This window comes from Zingiber officinale, chromosome 2B (genome assembly GCF_018446385.1).
Source record: "Zingiber officinale cultivar Zhangliang chromosome 2B, Zo_v1.1, whole genome shotgun sequence".
Classification (NCBI taxonomy): domain Eukaryota; kingdom Viridiplantae; phylum Streptophyta; class Magnoliopsida; order Zingiberales; family Zingiberaceae; genus Zingiber; species Zingiber officinale.
In genome coordinates, this window is record NC_055989.1 from 100478483 (window position 1) to 100484419 (window position 5937).

The 5937-nt window shown below is 38.6% G+C and overlaps 1 non-coding gene across 1 annotated transcript; it reads left to right on the plus strand.

Moving 5' to 3' along the window:
- Positions 1–4315: 4315 nt before the first annotated feature.
- LOC122049889 lies at positions 4316–4425 on the plus strand. Its single transcript, XR_006131138.1, has one exon. It is a non-coding gene; the product is annotated as a small nucleolar RNA R71 (small nucleolar RNA).
- Positions 4426–5937: the final 1512 nt, after the last annotated feature.

The window sequence follows — 5937 nt, forward strand, 5'->3', positions numbered from 1 at the left end:
GTCAAGGAGTTGAACTACAAGGTCTCTTGGTCGAAACCCAGCTTCCCAATCGATCCAGATTGAACTCAATCGATTGCAATCTGTTGAATCGATCCGTGGATCGATTCCGATGGCTACTGTGCTCGGGTTAATATTCTAGATCGATCGGCTGATCGATCCAGACTGGCCAATTGATCCATTAATCGATTCCAGAGCTCTCTGTTCGCGGGAGCGATTTCCCCGATCGATCGAACGATCGATCCCCAATCTCCCTGTTCGCAACCGAATGAAACTGGATCAATCTGCTGATTGATCCAGGAGCTTACTGTTCGTGACAGAATGCGACTGGATCGATCGGCTGATCGATACAGAGGCTTACTGTTCGCGGAACCAGGCTCCCAATCGATCCACTAATCGATTGGGGTTTCTGATTTCGCAACAAACTCTGATTTCAGCACTGTTTCGTGCCAAACTCACATATACAAGTTCTAAAATAACTGGAAAACATTCTAATAGCAAACAACTAACATTCTAAACATGGTTGCTAACAAGCTAAGCAGATTTTCTATAGTTTCATGCATCTAGATAACTAAATAGGCAAAGGGTAACATAATAAGAAGCACTAAGTTCTTGAATATTCTAGTTCTTCCAAGGTCTTTATTCCAGGTTCCACCCACACACATCTTCCTTGCATTGACCTCCAGCCTCCACTAGTCCATCTTTCCTTTACCTTTATATGCAGTATAAGGAAAAAGTATCTGTAAGCTTGAGAGCTTAGTAAGAAACTATCTACCTCACAAAACATGCATACGATGCAATTTATGCTTTGAAAACATGATATTTGAAACGTGTGCTAAACATGCTAAAACATGGCATTCTAACATACAAAACATAGGAACCAGAAATAAACTGATCATGGCTATAACTGAAACGTCAATAAGCAAAGACTAAAGTGAAACATACTGAGCTAAACTAAAGCTGAGCTAGTACTGATTTTAAAATATAATCACCTAACTGATTGTGAATTTGAAAGCTATTATCATACTAGATAAAAATACATAATCATGCTGCTGATGGGTCCGGCAACTGTACTTGCTATGCGCGCATCCCTAACTAGACCCGGGTTTGCAAGTCCCAAATTTAGTAGGGTTTACTAGGTTATCTAAACCTAGGGACAACTGTGGGAGCCCAACCCAATGGATATCTAATCCAGTACAGTGCCACTGCTAAAATAAAATACTAGATCATAAGCTAATTAGTTTATCTTGCTAATTCTAGGTTATCTAAACCTAGAGGCGACTATGGGAGCCCACCCATTGGACCGTAGTCCATAAAAGCTGTAATAAGACTAGATAAGCTATTTTAAATGCTTCTATTGCATTTACTGAGCTACTAAATTGCCAACTGTAACATTTTACTGAGCTAAGCATTTTTTTTTTTCGAACACTTGGTGTGCTCCAACTCTCCCCTCTATTAGGGAGACCACCTCTAGGCACCCGACAACGTCTGGATCCTCCAACTGTATGGGGAAGGACGTGTCTGGCCCATCTAGAGGTGCTCAACTAAATCCCTAAAACTGCGAGGAGGGTTAAATACACCCTAGGTGTCGAAGAACTACATATAACTAACTAAAAAGCACACAATCGTACAAAAAGCTACTTATACTGCAGGTGAGGGGTTCCTTACCTCCTGCGCTAGATTTCCTTACGATCTGATCGCTAGATTTCCGGTGGAGACGATCTTCTCGACGATTTTCTCGCGTCCACGCGTTCTTCTTGCGGAGAGAAATGTCCTCGTGTCGGAGTCATTGCCGGAAGAAGCCCTTGGGACCCTAGGGATGGAACCCTAGGCGTGCTTATGGTTGGCGCCGAGAAGAGAAGAAGGAAAAGGGAGAGGGCGGCGTGTGAGGGTTTTGGGAGAGGAAAGTTACGAATAAAATAATTAACTCCTCTCTTAATTGCCCTATTTATATTAAGTGGTAACTTCGGCCCAACTCTAACATAAATATAATTGATTTCCTTTCCTTTCAGCACGGCCCTGCTGGGTTCACTTGGTTACTAGAGTTCACCACAAGGCGTAGGACCCAATAGGTCTCGGGTTTAATTCTCGTGTAGGTTATTTTACGATTCTATTTATTTTTGCTACTTCTGCTACTCTAAAAATTATGTAAAAATATCCTAAAATTCCAGAAAAATACTAGGATATTTATAAAAGTATTTCGAGAATTTTCGGGCGTTACATGTATGGTACACGGTCAGGCTCTGTCAAGGTTGAAATTACTACACTTCCTCCTTGGTCACTTCTCCAATGCTTCTATGCCCATGAAGTAATCATGGCCTGCTCATGGAAGTTATGTCCAACCTGAAAATAGAAACAAAATCAAATTAAAAATTCTAACTAATGAAAAAAAATGACTCAAATTAAATCTAACAAAAGAACCCTTGGGTTGCCTCCCAAGAAGCGCTTGTTTTATGTCATTAGCTCGACCCCGTCTCCGTTTCCACGGCTATACCCAAGGAGATACAGATTTTTCTCCTAGGGTTGAGTAGGTTCATTCTTCCCTCATTCTTGCCCTCGGAGGGCAAATGTATTTCTCACTTTTAATGGGAGGCCTTCTCCCAATGCTTGCTGGATCAGGTTCTTCATCCGGCGACCTCCCATGAAGATGGAAGTTCCAATCCTCAAATTTACAAGCATATGCCCCGCTGCAAACACTCACCAGAAAAGAAGAGACATGGTTAGAAGAATTAGACAAATCATATTCCAACCTTTCCTTACCGATTACCAATGAAAGTTTATGATTTTTCACATCAATTATTGCTCCAGCTATTGCAAGGAAGGGTCTTCCTAATATGATTAGAATTTTCGAGACTTCTTCCATGTCAAGTATCACAAAATCTATGGGAATAATACTCCCACCAACTTCTACAAGCACATCTTCCACAATTTCCATAGGGTACCTGCAAGAATGATCAGCTAATTGTAGTGTCATGGTAGTAAGTTTAAAGTTTTTGAGCCCTAGCTTATTATAAATTGAGTATGGAATGAGGCTAACACTTACCCCCAAATCACAAAAAGCCTTTTCTATAAATTCAGCTCCTATAGTGCAAGGTATATAAAAGCTTCCTGGATCTTGGAGCTTCGAGGAAGTGTTCTTCAGTAAGAGCTATGGTCTCGATGTCTCCTCTTTTTCCTTTTGTTGGACATAATATCCTTAAAAAATTTGGCAAACTTTGGTATTTGTTGAATCGCATCAATCAAAGGTACCTCAACACAAATATCTTTAACTTTATCCAGAAATCTACTGAACTCTTCATCTTTCTTCATCATGATTAATCTTTGAGGAAAAAGGATTACTTGACTTTGATGGTAAAGTGGAAGAGTCTCTTCAACCTTCTTGGTATTCTCCTCTTCATCTTGAATTTGAATGGGTTCAAGTGTTGGAGGAGAGAGCTCTTCTTAACTTTTCATCCCTTTTGGAGCAGTCACTTGAGAATCTCCCAAGGTCCGTCCGCTCTTAAGTTCAATTCTGTTACAGTGTTCCATTGGATTGACATTGAGTTTTCCTGGAAATTGTCCTGGTGCTCTTGAAGATGAGGAAGCTATCTAGGTAATTTGGCTATCTTGTATTTTCTGGTGCTTCTCTGAATTGTCTATTCTCTGAGTGAGTAGCTTGATCTCTTGCTTCATTTCGTTTTGATTGGAAATAACTTCTTCAATTATTTTCTCTAATTTAGAAAATTGATACCCTTGAGAAAATTGTTGTTGATAGCCTTGCCGTCCAGGCTGATAGCTTGGTTTAATCCCCGTGGATGGTCCTTGTTCTTGATTATTTTTATAGGATAAATCTGGATGATTCTTCCAACCAGGGTTGTATGTGTTGGAATATGGGTTATTCTATTTTTGATTGTAACTCATAATAGCATCACACTGCTCTATTTGATTACTTTGTGCAGAAATAGCTCCTAAAGGACATGAGTCTTGAGAATGATCTGAGCTTCTGCAAGTTTCACAAACATATACTATGGCATTTACCGTGCTAGAACTTGTACCCATGTTTTCCATCTTTTTAATGAGAGCATCCAGTTTTGAAGACATCAAAGTAATTTCATCTACATCAAATTTTGCTGATGCTTTAGCTGGGGGTGCATAAGAATAGTCTCCACTTCTTTCTGTTGCCTATTGATGATGGTTTTGCGCTACACTCTGAATTATATCCTCTGCCTCATCTAAACTTTTATTCATAAGTGGCCCTCCAGCTGCAGAATTTAGAGACACCTTTGTATGATAATTGATGTCATTGTAAAAAAAAATATGTAGAACCAACCATTTTTCTAATCCATGATATGGGCATTGTCTGAGCATATTGTTGTATCTATCCCATGCTTCAAATAAAGATTCTGAGTCTGATTGTCTAAAGCTTGTAATTAGATATCTCATGTGAGCGGTCTTACTTGGAGGATAGAATTTATCAAGGAACTGTTGCTCACATTGCTCCCAAGTGGTTATGCTATTAGTGGGTAAGGAATTCAACCATTGTTTTGCTCTATCTCTTAAAGAAAACCCAAATAATAATAATCTCACTGCTTCGGATGAAACACCGTTCATCTTCATTGTACTGCAGATTTCGTAGAAAATTTCAAGATGTTGATTAGGATCTTCATGTGGTCCGCCTCCAAACTGATTTTGTTGCACCATAGTGATTATTCCAGGCTTAATCTCAAAATTGTTGGCTTCAATAGATGGTCTTGTGATACTAGAACGAAACCCTCTGGCATAGGGTGCTGCATAATCTTTCAATGGTTTGTTTGCCATAGTAGAGCATTCTTGTTCTTCTTGATTTTTTTACAAAATCTTCCTTCTATGAAAAGTTCTATCAATCTCTGGATCAAGAGGTAATAGATTTCCTACAAAGTTAGATCTACGCATACAAGAATAAGATCTCAAGTTTTTTTTTATAATTTCTTTTTACTCGAAAAACAAACTAGATCAAAATGCTGAAAATATAAAATGTAGAATTTGAATTGTAGCAAGTTAAATTGCAAGAAAAAGTAAACAGAAATAAAAGAAAAATAGAATTTCTAAGACTAGTTACAACTATGTAATAGAAAAGAAAAGAAAGGTCTAGTCTAACTCAAATGATTATCTCTAATGTTATAGACGCAGTGTCCGACAACAATGCCAAAAACTTGTTAACTCAACCGCAAGTCCACGGTTTTGTCGTAAGTAATAAAAAGATATCGAAACCATAAGGACTGGTTATAAACACTAGAGATGTCTCACAACGAATTAGCTAAACAATCGACAAAGGTAATAAACGTACTGAGTAGCAACTAGAAATAAAAATAGAAAAGTAAATGTAAGAACTTGATTTTGTGAGAGTTCTAGGAGTCCGGTTTCATTGTGATATTTATCAATGTAAGGTGATCTACCAATTCCTATCCTCAATTGTTATGAATTTGTAGGAAGTTGTCGATTTCCTCCTGCAGAAGTCAACCGGCAAGGAACTTTTATCTATACCTCTAGTAATTTGATAGTTATGGTCTCCATGAAGTCTGTTAGTGGGGAAGCCTATTACCAACGCTCCTCGGTCATACAACATAGAAGCACATCATCATTCAATCCACATAAAAGCATAAGGAATAAATGCACTCAACCAATCCACCTCCTTGTAAGACTAGCTTCACCCTTCAAGGTAATTCCCTATATGTCCGTTAGCGGGGCAACTTGTCACTAGCGCCCCTCGGTCATGCGATTTAGGGAATCCCTCTACAAGATCCACAAGTGGCACAAACATCTAATCCAGCATGGAAATTAGATCCAAACACAATCAATCCATACAAGATCAAATAGATACAAAACATAACAACATCATTGATATAGAAAATTGGCACATCCATGAGATTCTTACATCAAATCATACAACAAATACTCCCTTAGTCCTAGAATAATGAATCT